Source organism: Helianthus annuus, chromosome 17, assembly GCF_002127325.2.
Source record: "Helianthus annuus cultivar XRQ/B chromosome 17, HanXRQr2.0-SUNRISE, whole genome shotgun sequence".
In the NCBI taxonomy this organism is placed as follows: domain Eukaryota; kingdom Viridiplantae; phylum Streptophyta; class Magnoliopsida; order Asterales; family Asteraceae; genus Helianthus; species Helianthus annuus.
The window spans coordinates 38,923,655-38,935,779 of NC_035449.2; the positions used below are offsets into that span (position 1 = coordinate 38,923,655).

The window sequence follows — 12,125 nt, forward strand, 5'->3', positions numbered from 1 at the left end:
GGTAGTTTACAACATAATTTATAAACCTCATAATAATTTAATGCCAAAAATACCCCTGATTATAACCTGGTTTTTAGACTAAGTTAGATAATATAATTAAAATGACAAGAAAAAGGAAAAGTTAGGAACCCAAAGAAAAAAAAAACTATTTAAACTAAAATAACAATTTGAATAAAAACTTAGAGACTAAAATAATAATTACTATATGATAATAAGAAAACTTAATGAACAGTAAATAGAGGGCACAATAGTAAATACAGGTCACACCTCTCCTCCACGTCTGAGAATGATTCAGGCCACGTGTCTGATGTGAAACCCAATATCAAACCCTAAACCTACTACACCCCATACACCGGAACGATGAAAGAGATCAGAAAGGAGACAGAGAAAGGTAGTCGGCCATGTCCCGTGTGTGTGCCGGAACGGCGGCGTTGCCTATCACTGGTGGTGTGGTGGTGGTTAGAGAGATTATCAGTGTGTGGTGGTGTCGGATTCAGGGTGCGATTCCGGTGGTGACGGAATCAGGGTGCGGTTCCGGTGGTGATTAGCGGCGTGGAGAAGATGCTAGGGTTCCGGTGAAGGTCCGACAAAGTTACGGCACCACGGGTGTCGGGATCAACATGAACAAACGACACCACGGGTGTCGGGATCTCTGCCGGTGAGAGATCTGAATGTTTTACGGTTCCGACGAAGTCAGCTTAGCTCCGGTGAGAACCTGCTTTCCTGAACCAGGTATGCATGTATTCTTTTATAGTCAAAGCGGGTGTTTCATGTATTCATATCTAACGGGTTAGTCTTTTTTGGGACTTCAAAGATTAGTATTTATGAAAAGGGGGAACACATCCGGCAAACGCAATAGGTTGTGGTGTCATCTAGAGGGCGGTGTTCATCATCAATCGGTGGTGTTCGATTGTTTATTAGGGCAGTGGTAAGTGGAATTGGTACTAAAGCAATCGATTGGTTCTGTTCAATGGTTTAGGGCAGTGTGCATCACTGTTGTTTGGTCTCTATGTTCTGAATTAGTTGCGCGTGATGTGGAAACAAAAATGATGCTTCCAGCATTTTTCATGAACAATATACAGAGATTGTGCGTTATATTTTGGTCTCAACAACATTTGTCATGAACAAGGAGTCAACTGATCGGAGTTTGACTGAATCTGAGTTTTCGACAGTACTTTATGCTGTAAGCATCCTTTTTTTCTCAGTTTGTCAACTTTGCAAGTTTTTAACTTTTTAAATAATTTAGGCATATCGAGTGTTTAGACAGGCACTTTTTTGTTAGGGAATTAGGATGTCTCATACTCTCATGAGAACTAAAATGTCCTTTAAACAAGTTTTTAGACAAATGAGAATACACAAAAACACTGAATCCACTTACCACTGCCCTAACACCAAGAATGGATTGATAAGTTTGTTTGTCAAGTTTGTGTTTTGATTTTGAGTTATGTTTCGATGAAGCAACTTACAGAGGCTTTATGCATCTAAAATGTTAGAACGGATTAAACTCAATAACATTTAAACAGGCCATTTTCTGTGCAAGTCAAACACGTTGGGTTGCAAACATCTTTTGGTTCTTTTTTATTGTTGCAAGAACAATCTAAATCTTTTTTCAAAACGAATTAAGAGGTAGCAAATGAACGGGTAATGCAGGTTGACTGCCAAGTGGGTTCAAATTTAGCTAGTGAAATCTTTTTTAGATGGTGAGGTGGGGTGGGAAACGGTTGCGGGTCTAAATAGGCCACATTTTGTATGAGTAACGGGTTGGGTAGCAAACATATTTTTTATTTTATCTTTGTTATAACAAAACCAAAATAAATCTTTAAATAAAATATATTTTAGAGATAACCAAATGGACACTTGCAGTGGGTTGACAAGTGGGTTCAGGTTTAAATAGTTAAATCTTTTCTGGGTGGGTCAGGTGAGGTGGGTAACGGGTTCAGGATTTCAAGTTTACATAGGCCAATTTTTTGTACGAGTCAAAATGTGTTGGGTGGTGAACATAGTTTTGTTCTTTCTTATTATTATAAAAATAATTGAACTATTTGAATAAAATGATTTAAGGCCGTGGGGTATGGGGGGCTTGGGTTTGGGTTTGGGCATTTGTTGACACATGGAATGGGAGCCCCCCCACCACCAAAACCCACGCCCATGGGGTATGGTGGGGCTTGGGTTGGGGGCATGAGTTTGGTTTGGCCATTGAGAGCCCGCTATGTCACCTTACTAGCCCGCCCCACGCTCGGCTTCAAACCTACGCCAATGGGGCCACGCCCAAACCCACGCCCCAGCCCAAGCCCCATACCCCAGACAACGGGGTTCAGGTTTAAACAGTGTGCCCATGGAGTCGAGTTTGACAATATGAATCTTTGTATACTATACAGATTCACGAGGTTGTAAGCATTAACAATAAGATCTGGACGACTTTCAAACCTTTTTACTCATTTTGACTTGACGCATTTGAGATATAATACAACGCAATTCAGCCAATCTCGGACGGTGACCGGAAAATGTTTAATTTTGTGCGGGTGAGGTATCAGCTATTCTCTTACCATAAAACTCTCAAAATCATGCTCCCAAAGATAACTGCAGGTGGTTCTCTATCTAATATATTAGATCAGTGTATGTATGTTTTGCCATATGTATGTGACTTTAAAACATCTCTAATTTTGTTATTAAAACCCAATATTAATCCTCTTTGTGCCTCACAGTATCGCGCCATGAGACTTGGTTGGGTTGGATTGTATTTTCGTGGCTTGCTTCCACCTCTCTTTGAAGAGTAAATTACATATCTTTTTTATTTGTTTCTGTTCATTATTCACAAAGTACACAACTTCACTCTTAGTCACTTGTGCAGAGGTAACAGTTATACTGGTCATAGTAATTCACCTGTTTACACAATGCATAACACTTATTTGTTAAATCGTATCACCAAATATAAAATCAATGTCGCATGATTCTGCTTAGGGATGCCCCAATGGTTGATTAGTGATGGAAGGGGGAGTTGTTCGACGCTGGGTTTAAGGGCGGTTTGTGGTGGACATGGTGGTTGGAGATACGACAGTCACTGGCACCGTTTTCTATGACCAATGCAAAGATGGCCAGTTTGATGCTCAAGATTATCCTCTTGGTGGTGAGTTTTAGTTTGGTTTATGAATGTTGGTTTTTTTTTTTTAACATTATAGCTTATAAGTATAGTGTAGGGGTGAGAATATTGCTGGCTTGTCGGGGTTTTCTAGCGGTTGCATCGAATCTTTCACTTTAATCGGTTTGCTAAAATATACAGGTGAAGACATTAGCGACACAAAGAAGACTAGGTGCCCGGACGTGTGAAGTAAAAAACTTTTGTGATCTACGTATAAACGGAAGACTATGTAAATGTTAAAACCGTACTTCTATAATTCTCTAATATGTCACGTATAAGTAAAATGTTCAAACCGTGAATGATTCGGTTTAGCGTGTTGCAACGCGAGCGTGGGTATAAACCTAGTTTACTCAAAAGTAAACATTGAAGTATCACATGTGTAGATATTTATTTTTTATTTTGTTTAATGATAAAAGTATAGAGCAACAGGACCACAAAGCTGTATATTCGTTGAAATTAAGTTGTACGGTACTGACTCGTTAAGCTGCAGCTGTGCATTGGATCTGATGCAAAAATTGACACTTGCTCTTTAATCTTTATCTCTTGTCTTTCTCACATAACATTCTAATAAGACTCCATAAAATTAGGATAAAGAATGTGTATTTATTACAAAGAAAATAACTTCAATAATGTGTAACTAAAGATGTTCTTAATATTTATGCATATACTAACATGGAAGGATGAATTAAAAAGTAGATTTTGCCTAACTAGATTAAAAAAGATTATGATGATGGCATGTGTTACCCCTAATAAGTAGAAATGAAGGGCATTTTGATACTTATAAATAGGAGTGAAAATGATTGTGGCACCCCTTTTGTTTTTTAAAAATACAACAAAAAAAATCTAGTACAAAAAAATCTATAAAAAAAATCAAGCACAAAAAATCTAGCACAAAAAATGTAGTACAAAAAAATATAGAATAAAAAAATCTAGTACAAAAAAATATAGTACGAAAAAATTCAGCAAAAAATTGTAGTACAAAAAATCCAGTACAAAAACTGAGAAAAAAATTTAAGACAAAAAAATCCAGCACAAAAATATAGTACAAAAATCCAGCACAAAAAAATGTTATACAACATAGAAATACAATACATTTTAGTGGGTTTTTTTAGTCTTCATATTTTATATAATGATGAAACAATGGTTAACCGGGCAGGATTAACTCACTGGTCTCGTCAAGAAGGGTTAATCCCTTCCTCTCGAGGATCGCTGGCTGGATCACCGGTGGGTTGATCTCCTGCACAAGGAAATAAACCGTGACTCGTAACAAGGAGGATGGGGTGGGGGTGCTCCTTGTTACCACTCTCCGGCGTGAGAATCAGTAGTTTGCTTGGGAAGCAAAGTAAGATAGTAGTAGTAGTGAGAGAGTTGTGAAGAGATGCCTCAAACCTGGTTTGGGGTTGGTATTTATAGCCGAGGAGTGAATGAGGAGGTGGATGGATAGACTGACGGCATGCTGCACCTTTTCAGGTGTGTCAGACATGTCGGCCGGGGAGACGACGCCATGTCAGTCTGTCGTTTACGTAGACCTGACAGGTGACTGCCATTGGTTCCACTTGCACCGTGGTGTCAGTCCCACTTGTTTGATCGTATAGGATGCGGTGCGAGCCGCATCGCTGCCTGCGGCAACATCTGATGTTATCGCGTCTCTTGCTTGTGATCAAGAAATATGCGAGATGCGGTGCTGGCCGCATCGTCGCCTGTGGTGACTGTTGCTGTTATCCAGCTTCCTTGTATTGATAGAAGTGTTCACTGGACGCGGTACGAGGCCGCATCGCTGTGAATACTTCCGTTTTCATACATCAGATGTGATGCTATGTCGCATCACTCTACCGTTCTCATGTTCCAGGTAAGTCCTCCTTCATCACTAGATAGATTGGGTTCAACCCTTGTGTCGACGCGTTCCCGCATGGGCACAAGTAGGTTGTTGGCTGGTGGGGGTTTTGATAGGGTAATGGTCACTCGCGGTCGATGCTGACGCGAGATCTGGGACCATACCTCTTCAAGTCCCCCCAGTCTAGTGTTGCTGCCACATGCAAGTTGTATGTGGGAGGAGTACTGGACTATGGTGTTTAGAAGGTAGTTTGGAGTCTGGAGAAGATCCTAGACCATGTGGATGGTCTTCTCTGTTTGTAAATCAAGCTGGAGGTCTGGAAGGGTCATTTGACGTCTCTTCCGTACCGGTGAAAATGTTTCGTCTGATGCGAAATTCTCAGCCTTTGGCTGGTTGCCACCTGTTGGTGTGCCGAACCAACTGTGGGAATTAGTTGGAGGAAGTGTACAAACTTCGAACCAATCTTTGAGATGGTGGTTGAAGGTGTGCACAAATTTCGAACCAACCTTTGAAGTGGTGAATGAAGAAAAGAGCATGTTGTTCCCATGATTGGATATCTAATGATGATTCCTTTCGTGGGGTGTTCATGTTCTTCCCATTAGCTCTCAAGTAACCGCACGTCCTTTGCGGTTACCTCGTTGCTTGACATTGTTGGCCACGGTTGTGGGAACAACGTTGGGTACTTGCGTCATTGTTGGCCATGTTTGGTCGAACAATGTGATTCTGGATAACGTTCAAATAAACATGATCATAGGCATGGTAATGCCTACCATTGTTTATTCTATCCAACTTACAAGTAGGGTAACAAAGTCATAAGCAGACTTGTTACCATTTGTTCGATCGCTTGTTGTTCGACAAGGGCTCGTATGATCATTAGGGATCTTGTCCGCATCTCTTCCTTAGGCACCTTCCTTCACGCTCCAATACCGAGGAGTTTTTCCCTGAAGTAGTTTCGTTCCTCGATGTGGAGTTAGTTGTGGCTCTTCCGTAACAACCATTTGCGGAAGCTATGGTTATGTCCGCAGCGACTCATGAGTGTCTGCGGTTTTTCATTCCCATATTCGCTCATAACGGGTGTGTTGCTCGGATGTAGCTCTTGAAGGTTCAGGAGTCAGGGTTGCTGATGTGCGCGCGCGTACATTCCCTTCCGTCTTCTTGTTAAAGAAGGGGTTCATGCACCCTCTGTGGTTGTGAACCGGACAGGAGGGATTTGAAGCTTGAAGAGAATGAAGGCAATGCGGTTTACCTGTATCTGAGATGCGGTTCAGTCCAAAGAACAACGCTGGTTCTGAGTATCTGACACACCTGAACGGGCTCGTGTGTGTCATTTCCGCATATTCCACGTGTGCTCGTGGGTAGTGCGGACAGGTATTATACCCCCTTATAGTGTGGAGATATATATTTTTGCCTATTTTTAGGGGTATGTAAAAAACGACATGCGGTATGGGTTATGGTGCGGTATACCAGAGAAACCGCATGCCGCTTGTAATTGGATAAGGTAGTCGCTTTTTGTTGCATACGTGGCTGATCTCACGTGTGAGTTGGTGGAAGTTGGTGAGATCTTTCTGGCATGTGCTGAAATGAAAGGAAGTTTGCACTGCCCGAGGCATTAAATGCACTGTAGCAAAGAGTGTAAACGTCTCCTATGTCAGGCGCGTGGGCGGCCACGCGCGCGTGATAACCGTCAGCGGAAACGGCGCTTGACACGTGGTGTCGCGCAATTCGTTCTTTTAAACGTGATGATTCGTTTTCTCCCTTCTCATTAATTGCGATGGGTATATAAGGGAAACCGTTCGTGGTTTCCCCTCACTTGCTCGAAATTTAAAAAAATTTGCCGGTGAAGGAAACTTTTTCTTTGTCTTCTCCGACGATCTTTCTTGAACTTCCGGCGAGGTTTTCTGAGTTTGTAGTGTTTATCTTTTATTTTCTTGATGGCTGAACCATCAAATCCACACAATGTGGAGGGTGAAAACCCTGAACAACCGGTAGTGGATACTGATGAAGATGACGAGGACGACGTGGATGTTGCCGGTGGTGGCTTACCGGTGTTGAAGTGGTCGAAGGGTGGTTTCAAAACCCTGATAACCACCGTTCAGATGGCCGATGAGTGGGATGCTACTTACCCACAAGAGGGGGATACCGGTGCCAATGCTCCGGCCGGTTATATTACTTTGTGGGCTGATTTTTTCAACGACGGCAACCTTAGGTTGCCGGTGACGGTGTTCGTTGTGGAGGTGTTGGAGTACTATCATCTCCATATCTCCCAACTTAGTCCCTTTGGAATGTTCCGAATCAGGAACTTTGAATATACTTTCCGTGCCCATGGCTTGCCCATTACTGTTGAAAATTTCCGGCGATTCTACCAGTTGACTGTGAACACTGGTTTTTTCTCCTTTACTCAACGGCATGGGAGCTTGAAGTTGATGACGCCTCCTAAGGGTGTGACAGGCTGGAAGAAGAAATTCTTCTATGTTAAAGCCTGTGCGGTGTATGCCAGCATGTCTTTCAGGAATGTCAACGTTGGAGTTTCTGATGAAGATATTCCCGTTGCCACCGCAAAGACTGTGGATTGGTTCTCTAGGCTGCGGCCTATTGAACTCAAGAAGTTGGATAACAATCAGCTGTGGGTGTTGCGGATGATGCTCACTAGGCCGGATAGGAAGGCAAGGCCCGTTTTGCGGGAAAAGAGTGGTGGTAAGTTTGATACTCTTTGTTGTTTTCCTTACTTCCTAGTCCTTGTAGTAACATGCATGCATGTGTTGTATCAGTGGATGCGGTTGGCTTGTGGAGAATGTTCGAGCCCGATTTCGAGGGCCGGGTTGAGCTTATTCTGGTTGAGTTGAAGAAAGGCTTCAACCTAGAAATTCTTAGCAACTTCCGCGTACCGACGCGCGCAATGCTGGATGCCCCTGCCCCGGGAGACGCAAGAGGTATTTCGTAAGTTGCATCTGTTTTTCCAGTTTATCTTTTTAACTGGTTTTCTTGACTGTTTCAATGCAGCTATCCTTGCGGATTTGGGGAAGTTTGAGAAGCGCATCCCCAAAAAGCATGCGGAGAAGAAAACGGTGAAGAAAGCCGCGCGGGGTCGTGGCAAGGGGAGGGCTGAAGGCTCAGTTGCCCCTTCTTCAGTGTCTGAGGCCGCAGGTACCTATCGATCTTGTTATCGCGGATATACCGATTACGTGGTAGTATCTGACACCCTTGAGGGTTTGGGTGTTATAGGTAGTGGTGCGGCTGCGGGTGGAACTGCTGCGGGTCCCCCCGTTGTTGGTGAGAAAAGAGGACCAGAGTAGAAGGCTGCTGGTGGTGGTGAACCAAAGCGTCGGAGACTGCAGTCCAAAAGGGCTGCTCCGGCGCAAAAGAAACCTGCGGTTGCTGTTGGTAAGTGTATCTTTTTTCATTGTTTTGCATGTACAATGTGTTGGATTAACAATTGTTGCTCTTTGTGTTGCAGAATCCCAAGATGCAGGGTTTTCTTTTTTTGACTTCCCTTCGTCTCCCTTGCATACCGCTGCTGCGGGTGCGGGGGTGCCGAAGGAGCCTGTTGTGCCCAAGGAGCCTGCGGCTCCTTTTGTTGGGCCGGTTCGCGATCCCACCGTGGAGAAGACGGTGGAAAAGACTGCTGCCCAGATTTTTGATACTGTAGATTCCTCGGACAATCTGATCTCTCCTAATGAGGGTGATGGATTGGACTTGAGGTTTTCAGATGCTGGTAAGCAGAAGTCTGATGCTGAGGTGCGGCAGCATGATACTGAGCCGCCTAAATCTTCTGCTGATGAGAAGGCTGCTGGTTCTACTTCTGGTGGTGCGGGTTCCGATGAGTCTCCCATTCAGCCTGGGGAGTCTGAATTGGAGTACTATTACCGCACCTACACGCAGGATCGCGGTACCAAGTATCATCGACCCCCCTGGACTGTTATGCAGGGGGATGATGTTTCTAACGATCCTTCCGCGTGTAGGGAGATTCTGGGTGGTTTGGGTACCCCCTTTGAAGTTGAACGTGCCCGTGCTGCGCCTCGTGAGCTGCGCATCAACCAGCTCTCTTCAATGTTAGTAGGAACTTCCATTGTGGCGAATGCCATTTTGGAAGATTACAAGGTGCTGGGTCGCCGCGAGGAAGAAGCTGCTCGCTTGCGGGCGGAAGCAGAGGGGTTGGTGAAGGCTGCTCATGAGGGTGCTGAGCGGCTTGAAAGGGATAGAGCTGCTTTTGAGAAGCAGAAACAAACCTCGGAGTGGGCTGCCACTGCTCAGCTGAAACAGGTTCGTACTCTTACCAAACTTCTTTCTGATGAACGCAAGAATTGGAATGAGAAGTTTTCCAATGAGCGCAAGAAGTGGAATGAGTCCTGGGCTAAGCAGAATGATAATCTGTTTCGTGCTCGTCATAAGTTAACGAATGCCAAGGCAGCGAACGCTGCTTTGGTCAAAGAAAAGGCTGCAGCTGAGGCGGTTGCGGTTAAGGCGCAACAAGCAGAGGCCCTGGCTGTTAAGGCGCTGGGAGAGGCCAAGGAAACGGGGGCCCGTACTGCGAAGGCCCTTGATGAGGCCAAAGAGAGGGAAAACCGCACTTCGAAGGCTCTGGAAGAGGCGAACGCTGAGCGTACCCGCTTGTTGCCAGTCTTCAGGTATGATTCGTTATTCCTATTGTATTTTTCTTTCTGCTTTTTTGCGAGTGTTCACTGATTTTGAGTAAACTGTTCTTTGCTCTTTGAAAGGCTGACGTTAAGGCCCGGGAGGTCGCGGTTAAAGACCTTACTGCCCGCGTATCGGTTGCGGAAGAGCGGGCTAATGCTGCTGTTGAGGCCAAGGACGCCTTGACATCTTCTTTTAACCAGCTTGAGGCTGACCGCGAGTGGATGCGGAGTCACGGTATCGCGCGTGTAAGTATCCCTTGCCTTTATGTTTGCTTGGATTAGTATCCGAGTCTTATCCTCGTTTCGTTGCAGATTGTTCAGGCTATCATGGATGCACCTGAGACCGCAACTGGTTTGGACTTGGTCAAGGAACGTGCCCGCGATGCCGGCTTTAAAGCTGGTTATAACCGCTGCATTGCTCATATGAACATAATGTCTGTGGGCGGTGTTATCGAAGAGCGATCCGGGTTCCGTGACGTGGACACCGAAGGTCGCCTGAACGCGGCTGTAGCCTCTTTTTATGATACGTCCCTCGCTTGTGTGGAGGAGTTGGATGACTGTTTAGAGGCTGCGGATTACGTTGACCGGCTGCGGATGTTGTATGCTGATGCAGAAGGGGAAGATCCCGCTGGTGGTGCTGGAGATGGTGCGGGAACCAGCGGTACAAAATAGGGTTTAGGTTGGCTAGTGTGCCTCCTTTTTGCTTTCCTCTTGTATATGATAGGAACTTTATGTAAACCCATTAAGCACCGTGTAGGTGTTTGAATTTTTTGAATATAAAGTTTATTGTTCAATTTGGACAAGTGTTTTTGATTCTTGCATGTTTGAACGTATGTATGCGGATCTCTACCCATTGTGAATGGGGTCGAGTGTACTCCATACTGTTGCGGTATGAGTATGCGTCAATTCCATTGTTTGCCTTTTTGGGCTCAGGAATTGTGTTAGGTTAACAAAAACTTGTCTATCCGGCCGGATAAACACTTTAGTCTTTTTGCCTTTTGCTGGCCTATTACAATATTTGTGTGTGGTTACCACTTTGTATGGGTATCGCGAATGAAGATTTTGCCAATCTGTTTTTGGGATACCGCAAAGTGGAACACTCATTTGTAATAGTAGTAACAAACAATAATGTATAAAATTGCATATTTATTTATTTGCCAATGGCCTGCGGCCCGATAGGTTACATAGAAAATGTAAGAACATGGCTTACATATAACAGCGTCGAAGCTGTTGTGCATTCCATGTTCGTGCGATAGGTTCGCCTTCTAACGTTTGTAATTTGTATGCGCCTTTCCCTAAGACCTCTTTGATGAGGTAGGGTCCTTCCCACTTGGGGGCAAGTTTGCCTGGGCGCTCAGCATTAGATGCTTCATTGTCGCGTAGGACGTAGTCTCCTGGATTGAAAGTACAAACGCGGACACGCGTGTTGTAGTACTTTTCAAGTTTGGATTTATATTTGGCCTCGTTGATGGCAGCGTTTTCGCGCCTTTCTTCCAAGAGGTCCAAATCGATCCTGCGTTCTGTGATGTTGTCTAGTTTTTCAATAGCCAACATTCTAGGAGAGGGGAGACCTACTTCCGCGGGAATCACCGATTCTGAACCGTAGACTAGGCTGAAGGGTGTTTCCCTATTGCTTGTTTTTGGGCTTGTACGGTGAGCCCATAAGATACCTGGGAGTTCATCGACCCAGCCACGCCTGGCCATTCCCAACCGTGCCTTGATGCCTTCGACTAGACTTTTATTGATACTCTCAACTTGGCCATTCCCTTGCTGGTGTGCTACTGATGAGAATATGTGCTCAATATGTAATTCTTCTAGCCATTTTTGGAATTCGTCGGCAGCGAAGTTGGTGCCGTTATCGGTGACAATGCACATTGGTAAACCGAAACGGTAGATGATGTGTTCCCAAATGAATTTTCTTGTTATCATAGTAGTGGTTGAGGCGAGCGGTTTTGCTTCTACCCATTTTGTGAAGTAATCAATCGCTACTATGATAAATTTGACCGCACCCGGAGCGTCAGGGAAAGGTCCCACAACGTCAATTGCCCATTTCTGAAAGGGCCATGCGGTTGTGACGGGGACTAAGTTGTTCTTTGGCCGCAAAGTTTTTGGAGCATGACGTTGACAGTCGATGCATTTTCGCAACTCTTTGACGGCGTCCAGATGCATGTCGGGCCAGTAATACCCGGCATTCATGATTGTGGCCACTACCATGCGTGGTCCAGCATGTATGCCACATATGCCCTCGTGTATCTCTCAGATGAGGTATGTGGCATCCTGGGGGTTGACGCATCGTAGGAGTGGCCCTAGGTATGATTTTCGGTATAAGATACCGTCTCCCATTTGATAGTGGCACGCTTTGTGTTGTAACTTGCGTGCCTCTGATTTGCTTTCGGGAGTCACACCTGATTGCAGATATGCGATAATAGGTGTCATCCATGATGTTGTACCGTATTGAATGACGTTGACTTGGCGCAGGGGTACCAAAGGATTTTGTAGAATTTCGATGCGTATCTCC

The 12,125-nt window shown here is 44.7% G+C and overlaps 1 long non-coding RNA gene across 1 annotated transcript; it reads left to right on the top strand.

Moving 5' to 3' along the window:
• Window positions 1-276: 276 nt before the first annotated feature.
• Window positions 277-3,595, top strand: LOC110921629. The gene is made up of 4 exons (XR_002582512.2): window positions 277-732; window positions 815-1,183; window positions 2,379-3,127; window positions 3,281-3,595. It is a non-coding gene; the product is annotated as an uncharacterized LOC110921629 (long non-coding RNA).
• Window positions 3,596-12,125: the final 8,530 nt, after the last annotated feature.